Raw genomic sequence first — 17485 nt, 5'->3', positions numbered from 1 at the left:
CGACATGCCGCCGTCGGACAGGGCCGCTCATGAATCCGCATACAAGCCCACGGCCGCCGACGGCGCAGGAGTTGCCTTCTGAAAACTTCCCATATTCATCAGGATATATATAACTAAATAAGTACGTCAAACTTGAATAAAAATTTGACATATTCATCAGGGTCGTGAGATGCACACGCTCCAGATAGCTTGGTGATTCTCAAAAAAGAAAGAAAGATAGCTTGGTACATTCCGTCACTCCTGTAGTCTACTTGTCTGTACTGCGTTGTTACTTTACGCGCTGTCCATTGCAGTGTACTTGCTTAATCGATTCCTTCTCCTGTGAGTGATTAAACCTCAATCTTCAATTCCATAACAAATTGACAAGAGCAGCATGCATCTGTGATCCAAAGTGCAGCTGTGGAAGCGAAGTGTTAGAGCATCAATCCACAACAATGTTTATTGGAGGTGACGTTTGTGATGCAATGCATCTACATCTGAGAGGTCAACGGATCGAACTCAAGATGCATAACGCCATTTTTTTCGAGTCGATCACCGCGGAAGAGAATCCACATCTGAATTCCATTCAAAATAGGAGCATAAGGAGAACAATGGTGAGCGTAATCGTACCCGGATGTACTTAAACCTCGAGTCGATGGCTACTCTAAGGCCTGACAATTTGCACAAAACAAACCATATCATGAGACCACTAATGATGTTGATTAGGGTTGCATTTGTCAGTTGGTCGATGTCATGGAACACTTGTGCATTCCAAGAATAACAAACAAATATTCACGGGATTGCGACAATCAAAGGGTGTCAAACGCGCCGAAACCTCTTGGGGAGGTTGCAAGAACATGATTTGAAGATAAGGTTGTTAATCGGTTGCCCAACCGCAAGGATGCAGAGCTGATCCCGGAACTCATGGACGTGGCAGCAGCCAAAGAAGAGGTGGAAACAATATCCAAATGGATGGGGGCACCATAGCGAGTCAGGTTAGTCTAGAACAAGTTATGATAGGAAGTTCAGCTTCGTGTTGAGATGATCATGCAACCGCAGCCAGGCTAGAGGACAACATTGGCGCAACCGAGGTGTTATTTGACCTGGTAGGTGAAGTAGTGGTGTGCACCTCAATTTGAGAACCATACTTCATCGATGAGGAAGAGCTTGTCCTGGCCACCCAACATATCAAGATCCTGCAACAAAGAATGAAGTGGAACAACTTCAGTGAACGACCAAGATTTATTGACTATAGAGGAGGGGGGTGAATAGGACATTGTAAAATTTCCAGCAAAAAAATAGAGTAAACGACATATAAGAAGAACTAGAACCAGTTCGGAGAATATAACTAAAGAAACAGAAGCAGAGCTAGACAAGAACAAGAGTAAAGACAAAATCAAAAGAGAGGAACAAGTATGAACTCACATGAACAAGTATAAACTAGCATGAACATAGCAAGAACAAGTGATACTTGAATAAGTAAAGGATTGCAGAGAAGACATCTGTTGTGGTTTCTTAAGTTCAAGTCGTCTTTGTCTGGAGAGGTTGAGCACCATGCACCAATGTCACTTAGGCTTCACCTAGTTCTTCTTGAGCAAGTTGCTCCAAACTCAAAGAATTACTCATGGTAGATCATGTGATGATATCTGAACCGTTATAAATTGGTTTGTGGCTGATCCACAATTCGGATGCTAACAAATTGAAACATAATTGTCATGGAAAACTATTTCACTCTTAATGAACCTAGTACCTATGGAAACTTCAAGGACCGAGTTCCCTTACTCGCAATAAAGAATCTAAGAATAGTGACACACGTTTCACTTGGAAAACTACGATCAGGAGTACTCAACCACGCTGAATACTTGGACGTATTCAACAGAGGTCACCAAACGTTGATGTTTCATCTCGAAGAGAATTCAAAGGATTTTAAAGAAGTTTCACCGTCTATCCATGATATACAATCCCTCTTAATAGGATGATTTTCCCTATAGTCAAGAATAAGTTAAAGAAGAACCAGGAACAAAAAGCTCCACTAAGTCTTGTCACAACAAACCAAGTCTTCAATGTCTTCAATATTTTTAGGGGTCGACACCCTTTAGTTAAACCAATATCCTCTAGGACTATGCACCTATTTATAACCAATAAACACATTAGTCCCTTAATTGTTTGTCACTAATCATTAAAACCCACTAGGGGGCACTAGATGCTCTTTCACCCGATGCCAGCCATGTCAGTTAACCTATATCCATCTGATCTTGCATAATTGTAGAAAGAAAGGAATTTGGTTGGTATGGTGGGAGAATGTGGTAGGGTAAACAATGGTTCAAGAGCCACCCAATGATCCCGCCATATTAAGGTGTTGCATGATAGTCGACTCTACAATCGATCGCGAGGAGAAGTTGTTGCAGCTCTTTGAACATGAACGATGAGAGGTAGTATGGTCATTCTGCGGAGGAATAGATAACTGATGAGTGGAGCAACCATATTTTCCATGGCAGGCTAGTGAGTAGAGGAATTTAAGTGCAAAGATTGACAATTTTTTGGCAGATGTGCAAGTTTTAATACTCGGACCACCTGATTCTCTTGGAAATAGACATTGTCCCAAGGTGACTAGGTATTGAGCTCCAGAGTATGCACTCATCTCTAGTCCAAAAGAAAGAATGCATGATCTTGTCAAATTGTTATATGACTAGATAGGTGATTAGGGAGGAGGATATCTAGAAACAGATAAATAAAACCCATTAACAGTCGTGCAATGTGCGCCCTCCCGCGACGTCCACGTCGGACTAGCTACCAAACAAAAAAAGTTTGTTTTGTTGAGAAGAAACAGAGAAAGAGATTGGGAGCCTCCTCTCTCCGCAGGCAAGCCTCCTCTCCCGTGAGCCCTCTCTTGACCCGCGACTCCTCGCCGCCGCCGCCACTCACGCCGGCCGATTCCGGCGAGTCCCGACGGCAGGTGGCAGACTGACGACCTCCCCTTTCTCTGCTCCTTCCTCCCATCCCTCCAGATCCGGCCTCCCGTGCTCGCTGCCGACCCTCAGCCATTGCTAGGGTTTCGGGCGCGGCGTCCCCTCCATCGCCACTACCCCTCCCCTCCAGTCGACGCTGAGCGTGCACAACGTGGACGAGCTGATCGCGACGGAACCAGAGTCGCTCCAGGCCGGGGTCTGAGATGATGTCCAGCAGGCCGAGGGGTGGCCATGGGAGGAGCATCCCACAATGAAATCCATTTTCTCTTTGTGTGTGTGTGTTGGATTAGGATTTGGATCGAGGAAGGAGAGATGGTGTGGGGATGAGACGGTGGACAGAGGAAGAGGGCGGATCTGGATCCAGGTGACCACTCGTGTATTTGATCTGTTCGTTGAAATGATCTTATCTCCTCTCATCTGCCATCTCTTCTCTCACTGACCCCGTCTCTCTCGTCTCTGCAGGTAGAGTGGCCAGAGGAGCAGGCCACCATCCCTCTTTACCTTCCACCCAACACCAACGTGGTGAGCTTCTCCTCTCCCCCATTTACCCCTAGATCTGAACATCAAGTGCAGTTTGTACGTTTTGGTTGTACTCTATTTTAGTTTGTACACATCTCGTTTTGGTTAAACTCCTGTCTTAGATGCCATGGCTGAAACTAGAGCAAACTGTGTGTGCGTCACGTTTTGGTTCAATTTTGGATGACTGAAACTAGGTAGAGCATACAGTGTGTGTGTGTGTGTGTGTGTGTGTGTGTGTGTGTGTGTGTGTGTGTGTGTGTGTGTGTGTCCATTGTATCATGACGAATTGACTTGTGCTAAAATTAGAAACGAAAAATGGTACACAGACATGTTAGTCTATTTAACCACCTTCTCAGATCAACTTGACACAATACTATTTGGATGGGTTTTAGTAATTGTGGTTATATACTCTATAAATTTATCCATCAACATGATTTCCCTATTTTTCCTGTCGTACATTTTACATATCTTTAGTCATAAAAATCAAATAGGGGCAAGACTGTTACAGAAAAATTACTTGCAAGCATATTGCGATTTACTTCTTTATATAGTATTTTGTAATGCATTTATCTGTATAATCTCCTTTGTTGGTCTGCTGATGACCATCTGAGAATATGTGAAACTAATTTTTCTCTGTCCTGAAGGTTGTTGACTGCAGAATCTGTGGTGATCTACACTCTGTTGGTTCTTTCATTCAGAGGGTGCTAGAGCTGCACTTAACTTGCTAGCATCATCGCCTTGTTCTTCCTGGCAACGTAAGGACCACCAACTTCCATTTGCAACTCTAGCACAAGTTGAGTAAGGAAGCCATGAATATTTATTTGTTTGAGATGATCGCTAGTCAAACCAACACTCCTAAATCTGGGGGCTACCAACCCCTTTTGTCTAAAAATAGTTATAAATTGTTAATGGGTGTCGTTGCCGCTGTTATAGGAGTGAGGATGGTGAGCCACAACACCACAAGGTTCTACAAATGGTTCTCAGAGGTTTGACGGCGATAACATCGTGAGTGGATTTTGAATCTTTCATTGCGCTGATTGGATTGGATTTGATGCGTATATTGTAGTGAGATGGATTGTTGACCGCTAAGTTGGTGTTTCCTCTTGTGTTGTGTGATGTGTGTGTTGTGCTTGTAGGCGCAGTCGAGCAAGTTTTGGTCAATGTTTCATGGCTCAATCAACGAATGGTGTTAAAACAGAAAATCTTGAAAGCAAGGTACTCTCAATTCATTCCTCTTTTGTTGCCGGTGCTTATATCCTTGTGGATATACACATTTAATATGACATATGGTGCAGATCTTAAATGATTCCTACCTCGAGCTTCCATCGAACACGACTTCGGTTGTTTCTTGGTTGTTCAAGTATGCTCGATGGTTCTTCATCGAGGGTTGAGATGGACCATGCACTGGTTACATCTTCTCCTATCTCTCCATGTTCTTAATTTTCTTATGCAATGAGTGCTGGATTTAGACAACAGTTTGCGCAATCCATGCTTTTACATTGAAAATGAGAAGATGAAATGACGGGTTTGGACAGTGCTGGTGTTTCTTTTTTTTTGGGCATTACATTACTAAAATGAACTATATTTACAATTGTTGAACTCCATAGCTAATAAGATGATTATTTATTTTTTTGAGCATCCGATATGGAACAATTTTACCATATGTGGCTGCTTTCGGGTTAGTAAGTTTTGTTCTTCATTATATTTTTCTTATTATTCTGAATGCCACCATGGACTCTTAGTTTCTTAGTAGTATATGCTTAATTTGCTTTACTGGAGACATGCAATTCCCTCAAACTGCAAGGAATGGTGTAATATAAGGAGAAAATCAGATCTGTCTCACACCTACCTTCAATAATAAGAGGCCTGATCCTAATCTGTTGTGCTACCATGTACAAACATTTACAAATTAGAGTCAAGGTTAGAATCTTGTTATAACCATTTATAAATTATGTGTACCTTGAACCCACATGCCATGGTACCATTTAATAACATGTACAAACCACCAAGGACTTTGCTAGATTTTTATATTTACATAGAACTAATATTGATCCAATCTCAATGCTCTTTTCCTTAAACTGAGTAGGTCATATAGATAGGAGTGGAGAATTATTTCTGAAGTGGTCTGTCATAGTTAATACACTCCAGCCCCAAAAATTGATGCTAGATGACACTGTTATTTCTGCGTGTAGCTCACTACTTGATTCACTTGTAGATAGAGCCATTCCTTGCATATGCCTTCTCCTCTATTGTGTGGTCAGTTTCTTCAAGTTCCGTAGACAAAAGAAAAACAAGTTCATTTTAATTACAATGGCTCTCGGTTGAAAGTTTTTGTTGGGGAACGTAGCATAAATTCAAAAATTCTACGCATCACCAAGATCAATCTATGGAGAGACTAGCAACGAGAGAGAGGGGAGTGCATCTTCATACCCTTCAAAATCACGATGCGGAAGCATTACAAGAACGCGGATAAGGGAGTCGTACTCACGGCGATTCAAATCGCGGAAGATCCGATCTAACACCGAACGGACGACGCCTTCGCGTTCAACACACGTACAGCCCGGGGACGTCTCCTCCTTCTTGATCCAGCAAGGGGAGAGGAGAAGTTGAGGGAGATCTTCGGCAGCACGACGGCGTGGTGGTGGAGCTTACAGTTTTCCGGCAGGGCTTCGCCAAGCAGTACTGAGGAGGAGGAGGTGTTGGGGAGGGAGAGGGTTGCGCCAGGGGAAGGGGTTAAGCTCCCATGCGCCTCCCCACTATATATAGGGGTGGAGGGGGCTGATTTCTTGCCCTCCAAGTCCATTGGGGCGTTGGCAAAGGTGGGAGGAAAGAAATCCCATTATTTTCTTCCCCACCGATTGTTATCCCCCCTTTTTAGGGATCTTTATCTTATCCCTTCGGGATATGATCTTGTTTCTTCTAAGGGGGGATTTTGGTGCACCTTGACCAGGGGTGTGGGGCCTTGCCCCCAATACCCACGTTCATGTGGGTCCCCCATGCAGGCCCACTCCGGAACCTTCTAGAACCTTCCCGGTACAATACCGAAAAATCCCAAACATTTTCCGGTGGCCAAAATAGGACTTCCCATATATAAATCTTTACCTCCGGACCATTTCAGAACTCCTCGTGACGTCCGGGATCTTATCCGGGACTCCGAACAACCTTCGGTAACCACATACTATTTCCCATAACAACTCTAGCATCGCCGAACCTTAAGTGTAAACCTGGGCAAACGTCGGGCCGGGCCGGGTTTCGGGCCGGGCTTGTAAAAGCCTGACCTTCATTTCTCAAGCCCGAGCCCGGCCCGAAGCCCAAAATACTCCATATTTTCAAGCCCGAGCCCGGCCCGAAGTCAAGCCCGAAGCCCGAAAGCCCGGCCCGAATGCTATTTCTAGTACGCGCACGTGCAAGCCCGGCCCGAAGCCCGAAAGCCTGGCCCGAAATACAGGAAAAGTGAAGCCCGAGCCCGGCCCGAACTATCTTTCGGGCTGCAAAACAAAGCCCGAGCCCGGCCCGAATGTCAAGCCCGGCCTGGCCCGGCCTGGGTTTTTCGGGCCGGGCTCGGGCCGGGTCGTCGTGCCGGGCTGCCCATGCCCGGGTTTACTTAAGTGTGTGGACCCTACGAGTTCGGGAACCATATAGACATGACTGAGACGTTCTCTGGTCAAATAACCAACAGCGGGATCTAGATACCCATGTTGGCTCCCACATGTTCCACGATGATCTCATCGGATGAACCATGATGTCAAGGATTCAAGCAATCCCGTATGCAATTCCTTTTGTCAATCGGTATGTTACTTGCCCGAGATTCGATCGTTGGTATCCCAATACCTCGTTCAATCTCGTTACCGGCAAGTCATTTTACTCGTTCCGTAATGCATGATCCCGTGACTAACTACTTAGTCACATTGAGCTCATTATGATGATGCATTATCGAGTGGGCCCAGAGATACCTCTCCGTCATACGGAGTGACAAATCCCAGTCTCGATTCGTGCCAACCCAACAGACACTTTTGGAGATACCTGTAGTGCATCTTTATAGCCATCTAGTTATGTTGTGACGTTTGGCACACCCAAAGCATTCTACGGTATCCGGGAGTTGCGCAATCTCATTGTCTAAGGAAATGATACTTGACATTAGAAAAGCTCTTAGCAAACGAACTACACAATCTTGTGTTATGCTTAGGATTGGGTCTTGTCCATCACATCATTCTCCTAATGATGTGATCCTGTTATCAATGACATCTAATGTCCATGGTCAGGAAACCATAACCATCCATTGATCAACGAGCTAGTCAACTAGAGGCTCACTAGGGACATGTTGTGGTCTATGTATTCACACATGTATTACGGTTTCCAGTTAATACAATTATAGCATGAACAATAGACAATTATCATGAACAAGAAAATACAATAATAACCATTTTATTATTGCCTCTAGGGCATATTTCCAACAGTCTCCCACTTGCACTAGAGTCAATAATCTAGTTCACATCACTATGTGATTGTAATGAATTCAACACCCATGGGTTTGATCATATCTCGCTTGTGAGAGAGGTTATTAGTCAGCGGGTCTGAACCTTTCAGATCCGTGTGTGTTTTACAAATCTCTGTGTCATCTTGTAGATGCAGCTACCACGCGCTATTTGGAGCTATTCCAAATGACTGTTCTACTATATGAAGCCGGTTTACTACTCAGAGTCATCCGGATTAGTGTCAAAGTTTGCATCGACGTAACACTTTACGACGAACTCTTTTACCACCTTCATGATCGAGAAAATTCCTTAGTCCACTAGTTACTAAGTTTAAGTTTGACCGCTGTCATGTGATCCATTCCTGAATCACGCTTGTACCCCTTGACTGACTCATGGCAAGGCACACTTTAGGTGCGGTACACAGCATAGCATACTGTAGAGCCTACGTCTAAAGCATAGGGGACGACCTTCGTCCTTTCTCTCTCTTCTGCCGTGGTCAGGTCTTGAGTCTTACCCAATACTCACACCTTATAACACAGCCAAGAACTCCTTCTTTGCCGATCTATTTTGAACTCCTTCAAAATCTTGTTACGGTATGTATTCATTTGAAAGTACTATTAAGCGTTTTTGATCTATCCCTATAGATCTTGATGCTCAATGTTCAAGTAGTTTAATCCAGGTTTTCCATTGAAAACCATTTTTCAAATAACCCTATATGCTTTCCAGAAACTCTATATCATTTCTGATCAACAATATGTCAACAACATATACTCATCAGAAATTCTATAGTGCTCCCACTCACTTCTTTGAAAATACAAGTTTCTCATAAACTTTGTATAAACCCAAAATCTTTGATCATCTTATCAAAGTGTATATTCCAACTCCAAGATGCTTACTCCTGTCCTTAGAAGGATTGCTGGAGCTTTGCATACTTGTTAGCATCTTATAGGATTGACAAAATTGTCGAGGAAACAATGTTTTGATGTCCTATCTACAAGATTTCATAAATAATGCAGTAACTGCTAATATAATTCCAACAGACTCTTAGCATCGCTACAAATGAGAAAGTCTCATCGCAGTCAACTCCTTGAACTTGTCGGAAACATCTTAACGACAAGTCGAGCTTTCTTAATGGTGATACTTACCATCATTGTCCGTCTTCCTTTTCAAATCCATCTGTACCCAACAGCCTTACGACCATCAAGTAGTTCTTCCAAAGTCTATACTTTGTTTTTATACATGGATCCTCTCTCGGATTTTATGGCCTCGAGCCATTTGTCGAAATCCGGGCCCACCATCACTTCTCCATAGCTCGTAGGTTCATTGTTGTCTAGCAACATGACCTCCAAGATGGGATTATCGTACCACTCTAAAGCAGTACGCGTCCTTGTCGTCCTACGAGGTTTGGTAATGACTTGATCCGAAGTTTCATGATCACTATCATCAATTTCCACTTCAATTGGTGTAGGTGCCACAGGAACAACTTCCTGTGCCCTGCTACAGACTGGTTGAAGTGATGGTTCAATAACCTCATCAAGTCTCCACCATCCTCCCACTCAATTCTTTCGAGAGAAACTTTTCCTCTAGAAAGGGCACGTTTCTAGAAACAATTACTTTTGCTTCCGGATCTGAATTAGGAGGTATACCCAACTGTTTTGGGTGTCCTATGAAGATGTATTTATCCGCTTCGGGTTCGAGCTTATCAGGATGAAACTTTTTCACATAAGCGTCGCAGCCCCAAACTTTCAAGAAACGACAGCCTAGGTTTCTCTAAACCATAGTTCATACACTGTCATCTCAACGGAATTACGTGGTGCCCTATTTAAAGTGAATGCGGTTGTCTCTAATGCCTAACCCATGAACGATAGTGGTAATTCAATAAGAGACATCATGGTATGCATCATATCCAATAGGGTGCATCTATGATGTTCGGACACACCATCACACTATGGTGTTCCAGGCGGTATTAGTTGTGAAACAATTTCCACAAGGTCTTAATTGTTACCAAACTCGTAACTCAGATATTCATCTCTATGATCATATCATAGACATTTTATCCTCTTGTCACGATGATCTTCAACTTCACTCTGAAATTACTTGAACCTTTCAATAATTCAGACTTGTGTTTCATGAAGTAAATATACTCAGCATCTACTCAAGTCATCTGTGAAGTAAGAACATAACAATATCCACTGCGTGCCTCGGCACTCATTGGACAGCACACATCAAAATGTATTACTTCCAACAAGTTGCTCTCTTGTTCAAAAACGAGGCTTTTCAGTCATCTTGCCCATGTGGTATGATTTGCATGTCTCAAGTGATTCAAAATCAAGTGAGTCCAAATGATCCATCTACATGGAGTTTCTTCATGCGCACATACCAATAGACATGGTTCGCATGTCTCAAACTTTTCAAAAACGAGTGAGTCCAAAGATCAATCAACATGGAGCTTCTTCATGTGTTTTATACAAATATGACTCAAATGGCAGTGCCACAAGCAGGTGATACTATCATTACTATCTTATATCTTTTGGCATGAAAATATGCATCACTACGATCGAGATTCAATAAACCATTCTTTTAGGTGCAAGACCATTGAAGGTATTATTCAAATAAATAGAGTAACCATTATTCTCCTTAAATGAATAACCGTATTGCGATAGACATAATCCAATCATGTCTATGCTCAACGCAAACACCAAATAACAATTATTTAGGTTTAACACCAATCTCGATGGTAGACGGAGCAGGCGATGCTTGATCACATCAACCTTGGAAACACTTCCAACACACATCGTCATCTCACCTTTAGCTAGTTTCCGTTTATTCCATAGCTCTTTTATTTTGAGTTACTAACACTTAGCAACCGAACCGGTATCTTAATACCCTGGTGCTACTAGGAGTACTCGTAAAGTACACATTTAATTCAATGTATATCCAATATACTTCTGTCAACCTTGTCAGCCTTCTCATCTACCAAGTATCTAGGGTAGTTCTGCTTCAGTGACCGTTCCCTCATTACAGAAGCACTTAGTCTCGGGTTTGGGTTCAACCCTGGGTTTCTTCACTGAAGCAGCAACTGATTTGTCGTTTTATGAAGTACCCCTTCTTGCCCTTGCCCTTCTTGAAACTAGTGGTTTCACTAACCATCAATAATTGATGCTCCTTCTTGATTTCTACTTTTGCGGTGTCAAACATCGTGAATAGCTCAGGATCATCATATCTATCCTTGATATGTTATAGTTCATCACGAAGCTCTAGTAGCTTGGTGGCAGTGACTTTGGATAAACATCACTATCTCATCTGGAAGATTAACTCCCACTCGATTCAAGTGATTGTAATACTTAGACAATCTGAGCACATGCTCAACGATTGAGCTTTTCTCCCTTAGTTTGCAGGCTTAAGAAGCTTTTCGGAGGTCTCACACCTCTTGACATGGGCACGAGTCTGAAATCCCAATTTCAGCCCTTGGAACATCTCATATGTTCCGTGACGTTTCTAAAACGTCTTCAGCGCCTCAATTCTAAACCGTTTAATATTACTGAACTATCACGTAGTCATCAAAACGTGTATGTAAGATGTTCGCAACATCCACAAATGACACGCGAGGTTCAGCACACCGAACGGTGTATTAAGGACATAAGCCTTCTGTGCAGCAATGAGGACAATCCTCATTATACGGACCCAGTCCGCATAATTGCTACTTCATCGTTCAACTAAATTTTCTCTAGGAACATATCTTAAAACAGTAGAACTAAAGCGCAAGCTCGACATAATTTGCAAAGACCTTTTGACTATGTTCAGGATAATTAAGTTCATCTAATGAACTCCCACTCAGATAGACATCCCTCTAGTCATCTAAGTGATACATGATCTGAGTCAACTAGGCCGTGTCCGATCATCACGTGAGACGGACTAGTCATCATCGGTGAACATCTTCATTTTGATCGTATCTACTATACGACTCATGCTCGACCTTTCGGTCTCTTGTGTTCCGAGGCCATGTCTGTACATGCTAGGCTCGTCAAGTCAACCTAAGTGTTTCACGTGTGTAAATCTGGCTTACACCCGTTGTATGTGAACGTTAGAATCTATCACACCCGATCATCACGTAGTGCTCCGAAGCAACGATCTTTCGCAACGGTGCACAGTTAGGGGGAACACTTTATTGAAATTATTATGAGGGGTCATCTTATTTACTACCGTCGTTCTAAGCAAATAAGATGCATAAACATGATAAACATCACATGTAATCAAATAGTGACATGATATGGCCAATATCATTTTGCTCCTTTTGATCTCCATCTTCGGGGCTCCATGATCATCATCATCACCGGCATGACACCATGATCTCCATCATCATGATCTCCATCATCGTGTCTCCATGAAGTTGTCTCGCCAACTTATTACTTCTACTACTATGGCTAACGGTTTAGCAATGAAGTAAAGTAATTACATGGCGTTATTCAGTGACACGCAGGTCATACAATAAATAAAGACAACTCCTATGGCTCCTGCCGGTTGTCATACTCATCGACATGCAAGTCGTGATTCCTATTACAAGAATATGATCAATCTCATACATCACACATATTTCATTCATCACATCCTTGGCCATATCACATCACACGACATATGCTGCAAAAACAAGTTAGACGTCCTCTAATTGTTGTTGCAAATTTTTTTTACGTGGTTGCTATAGGTTTCTAGCAAGAACGTTTCTTACCTACGCCAAAAACCACAACGTGATATGCCAATTGCTATTTACCCTTCATAAGGACCCTTTTCATCGAATTCGATCCGACTAAAGTGGGAGAGACAGACACCCGCTAGCCACCTTATGCAACAAGTGCATGCCAGTCGGTGGAACCTGTCTCACGTAAGTGTACGTGTAAGGTCGGTCCGGGCCGCTTCATCCCACAATACCGTCGAAACAAGATAGGACTAGTAACGGTAAGCATATTGAACAAAACCAATGCCCACAACTACTTGTGTTCTACTCGTGCATAGAATCTACGCAATAGACCTAGCTCATGATGCCACTGTTGGGGAACGTAGCAGAAATTCAAAAATTTCTACGCATCACCAAGATCAATCTATGGAGAGACTAGCAACGAGAGAGAGGGGAGCGCATCTTCATACCCTTGAAGATCACGATGCGGAAGCGTTACAAGAATGCGGATGAGGGAGTCGTACTCGCGGCGATTCAAATCGCGGAAGATCCGATCTAACGCCGAACGGACGGTGCCTCCGCGTTCAACACACGTACATCCCGGGGACGTCTCCTCCTTTTTGATCCAGCAAGGGGAGAGGAGAAGTTGAGGGAGATCTCTGGCAGCACGACGGCGTGGTGGTGGAGCTTGCTGTTCTCCGGCAGGGCTTCGCCAAGCACTACTGAGGAGGAGGAAGTGTTGGGGAGGGAGAGGGCTGCGCCAGGGGAAGGGGTTAAGCTCCCATGCGCCTCCCCACTATATATAGGGGTGGAGGGGGCTGGTTTCTTCCCCTCCAAGTCCATTGGGGCGTTGGCAAAGGTGGGAGGAAAGAAATCCCATCATTTTCTTCCCCACCGATTGTTATTCCCCTTTTTAGGGATCTTGATCTTATCCCTTCGGGATATAATCTTGTTCCTTCTAAGGGGGGATCTTGGTGCGCCTTGACCAGGGGTGTGGGGCCTTGCCCCCACTACCCATGTTCATGTGGGTCCCACCATGAGATGGGCCCCACTCCGGAACCTTCTAGAACCTTCCCGGTACAATACCGAAAAATCCCGAACATTTTCCGGTGGCCAAAATAGGACTTCCCATATATAAATCTTTACCTCCGGACCATTCCGGAACTCCTCGTGACGTCCGGGATCTCATCCGGGACTCTGAACAACCTTCGGTAACCACATACTATTTCCCATAACAACTCTAGCGTCGCCGAACCTTAAGTGTGTAGACCCTACGGGTTCGGGAACCATGCAGACATGACCGAGATGTTCTCTGATCAATAACCAACAGCGGGATATGGATACCCATGTTGGCTCCCACATGTTCCACGATGATCTCATTAGATGAACCACGATGTCAAGGATTCAAGCAATCCCGTATGCAATTCCCTTTGTCAATCGGTATGTTACTTGCCCGGGATTCGATCGTCGGTATCCCAATACCTCGTTCAATCTCGTTACCGGCAAGTCACTTTACTCGTTACGTAATGCATGATCCCGTGACTAACTACTTATGAATTTTGATTTTGCTAACCACATGTCCCATGCGGTATCCCGTGACTAACTACTTAGTCACATTGAGCTCATTATGATGATGCATTACCGAGTGGGCTCAGAGATACCTCTCCGTCACACGGAGTGACAAATCCCAGTCTCGATTCGTGCCAACCCAACAGACACTTTCGAAGATACCCGTAGTGCACCTTTATAGCCATCCAGTTATGTTGTGACGTTTGGCACACCCAAAGCATTCCTACGGTATTCGGGAATTGCACAATCTCATGGTCTAAGGAAATGATACTTTACATTAGAAAAGCTCTTAGCAAATGAACTACACGATCTTGTGCTATGCTTAGGATTGGGTCTTATCAATGACATCTAATGTCCATGGTCAGGAAACCGTAACCATCTATTGATCAACGAGCTAGTCAACTAGAGGCTCAGTAGGGACATGTTGTGGTCTATGTATTCACACATGTATTACGGTTTCCAGTTAATACAATTATAACATGAACAATAGACAATTATCATGAACAAGGAAATACAATAATAACCATTTTATTATTGCCTCTAGGGCATATTTCCAACAGTTTTAGCCTCTGTAATTGATCTGGGGATAACCATTGACTTCGTGTAGGTTATTTGTAGGTTCTTTGCCATTAATAACTCAAATTCATTATGTGTTGTGTAACTAGAACTGCACCTCAACTCACAGGAAGCAACACTTGCTAGCACATACAGTTTCTTATCTAAATATTTTGTTGTCAGTAAGCGAGCAAATATTGGGAAAACGATGAAATAGAATGGACCTATCCTGTTAAGGTCATATGATCCAGTTCCAAGCTTTGATCTCTTACAAATATTATAAACAAAGCATCATGGGATTAGTTTTTTTCTAAATCAGAAGTGAAAAATACACTTCAAAGTTTTGTCGCTTCATAAATGTTGATCTAAGCTTTTACCCTCACATGTACTTTGTTAGGTGACACATGCGCCTTCATTTCAAGTGCAAGCTGCCTCTCTCACTGTGCATTGTCTCTAGACGCACCACCGTCGGCCGCAGCTGCCGACTATAGATATGATCCATGTGTCGTGTTTAGTCCCTCTGTAAGACTTGATATGCCTGCGTTTTGATGATCCGACAGACTCTGCCTCTCTTTTGGAGATCACCCACCTTTTGGAAGATGTTCATCTTTGATTTCAACTGCTAGAGGTGTCTCATGTACTTCTTTTAATATAGACCCGCTAGCTTGCTCTACTAGCTATGTTTTATGGCTGAACACTTCGCTACTGCAGTTCTGTTAAGTGTATTCCTTTTTTAGCAACTGGCGCTCATTTGGACTGCACACAGACGTTAACAAATAATACAGCAAGATTAGTATGCCCTGTCAAGCAGAGGAGGCCAGTTTACATTGTTGAGTGGAAACTATGATTGTTTTAGTATAAATAGGAGAGTGGAAGGGGCACCTCCCACCTGGCACCGCACCAAGTTCCTCTCAGGAGGCGCCCCACGGGGGCGCCCCAACCCCTAGTATAGTGGTAACTAGAACTGGCCTCCCACCTTTGGAGAGCATGTTACTATTCATCCAAGAAATATTGGTCAGGCTTAATAATGATAGGCCAGAAAGCTGAAGCCGGTAGTTTGAATGGAGAGAGAGTTAAACCGAGGTAGGTCAGGGGCAACGAGATGGATGTGCCAAGCAGTTCAACAAGTAAAGAGACTTGCTTATCTTTGAGGATGGGGACAAACATGATTTTGTGGAAGTTGATACATAGCTAGTCAGATTGCACCGTTGAAGTCATCTTGGAGGTGCTTCAAGTGGAGGGATGTGCCAATATCCATTTTGGTGAGCATGAAGGTCTAATATGTGTACTGGATTCTAGTGCGTGGTAAATCAACATAGGTTGGGTAGCATGTAAATCCCAATTTAGATGCAAGGCGGTAGGCCGCAACAAGATACGAGCTAATGTGATGAATATGTAGGCAAACAAAGGATCGCCTCGATGAATCCCATTTATATGTTCTATCCATGGACATGTGGATTCCATTGAGATGATGTTTTGCTAGTTCCCAATATATCCTAGACACATGCACACTAGTGTGAAACCCATGCCGGTAATAGGAGTGAGGAGTGAATCCAAACTAACAAGGTCAAAAAAACCTTTCTAAAGTTGAGCTGATTATGATTTCTTAGCCTTCATCCTATTGGAAGCACTTAAGGTGATCAATAGCATAAACAAAATTCATAAACCTCCTAGACGTGAATTTAGTTTCATCACCTCAGAACTTTAGCCACCACCTTCTGAGGTCAATTGTTGAGGAAAATGGTTTAAAGACCGTGAGTGATCTAGAGCAGTCTTTTTTGGGAAGTGGGATGACATGAGTGCGATTTATAAATGTGGTTTCAGCCGGATGGAGGTACGACCTATTGAAAAAAGTGGCAACATTGTTCATACTATCAAATGCACCAGAATCTCCTGGTCCAAGATGGGCTCGTCAAGAAACCTAAGTTGGGGAATTGTCAGTGTAAAGACCGAAAAGGTAGAGGCTAGATGGAAATCATTGTTGAGGAGAAGGTGTAAAATGAAACATCGACTCGACTTGTTTAATTAACAAGCTCAAAACCCTAAGTCAGCTCGAAATCGTTAAATACTTGAGTTGGCTTGATAATCTTGGTGAACCATTTATGAAACTGGATGATGTAATTGATTCATTGTGGAGGATTAGTAGAGGAAGAGTGGAGACACGAAGCAACAACTAGAGACAGCGAGCGGTTGTATCAGAGGCACTCGTCCTTTGTTGTTGTAGATGTTGCCGCAACGATACTATGTACCTGCTCAATAGATAGGGTGGTTAGTTCCTCATGGATACCATGATATGGCATCGTATTTGGATGATTGGACCTAAGTGATCGAATGATTTTTGCTCAATTGTTTTACATATCTTATGATTTGTTAATTCTGGGCTAATCTATGGGCGAGATATAAGTTACTCCCTCCGTCCTTTGAAGAGTGTACTTCCAACTTTGTTGGAAAGTCAAACATTTTTATGTTTGACTGTATTTATACAATAATGCACCAACATTTATGCCATCAAATTAGTAGCATTAGATTCATGATAAAATATATATTCATCATATACCTATTTGGTTTCATAAACATTGATATATTTGTGCACAAACTCAGTCAAACATTGAGATAGTTTGACCCTCCAACAAAGTTGGAAGTACACTCTTTAAAGGAGGGAGGGAGTATAGTCGTAAATAACAATAACATGATGTTGAGTGTTAACTATTAGTAGAATGAACAATGAAGTTTGATCGATTACTACT

General features: G+C 43.0%; 1 long non-coding RNA gene across 2 annotated transcripts; it reads left to right on the top strand.

The window, feature by feature from the left end:
• The first annotated feature begins 2670 nt into the window (after nt 1-2670).
• Nucleotides 2671-5001, top strand: LOC119362508. Of its 2 annotated transcripts, none has more exons than XR_005173436.1 (6): nt 2671-3312; nt 3411-3470; nt 4112-4222; nt 4401-4472; nt 4604-4682; nt 4763-5001. It is a non-coding gene; the product is annotated as an uncharacterized LOC119362508 (long non-coding RNA). The 2 variants fall into 2 exon arrangements; XR_005173437.1 differs by having other exon boundaries at nt 4112-4260.
• The last annotated feature ends 12484 nt before the right edge of the window (nt 5002-17485 follow it).

The sequence above is a fragment of the Triticum dicoccoides genome, chromosome 2B (genome assembly GCF_002162155.2).
Source record: "Triticum dicoccoides isolate Atlit2015 ecotype Zavitan chromosome 2B, WEW_v2.0, whole genome shotgun sequence".
NCBI classification, from domain to species: Eukaryota; Viridiplantae; Streptophyta; class Magnoliopsida; order Poales; family Poaceae; genus Triticum; species Triticum dicoccoides.
Note: the sequence above shows the minus strand (reverse complement) of the source record. Positions and strands in the feature narration are given on the sequence as shown.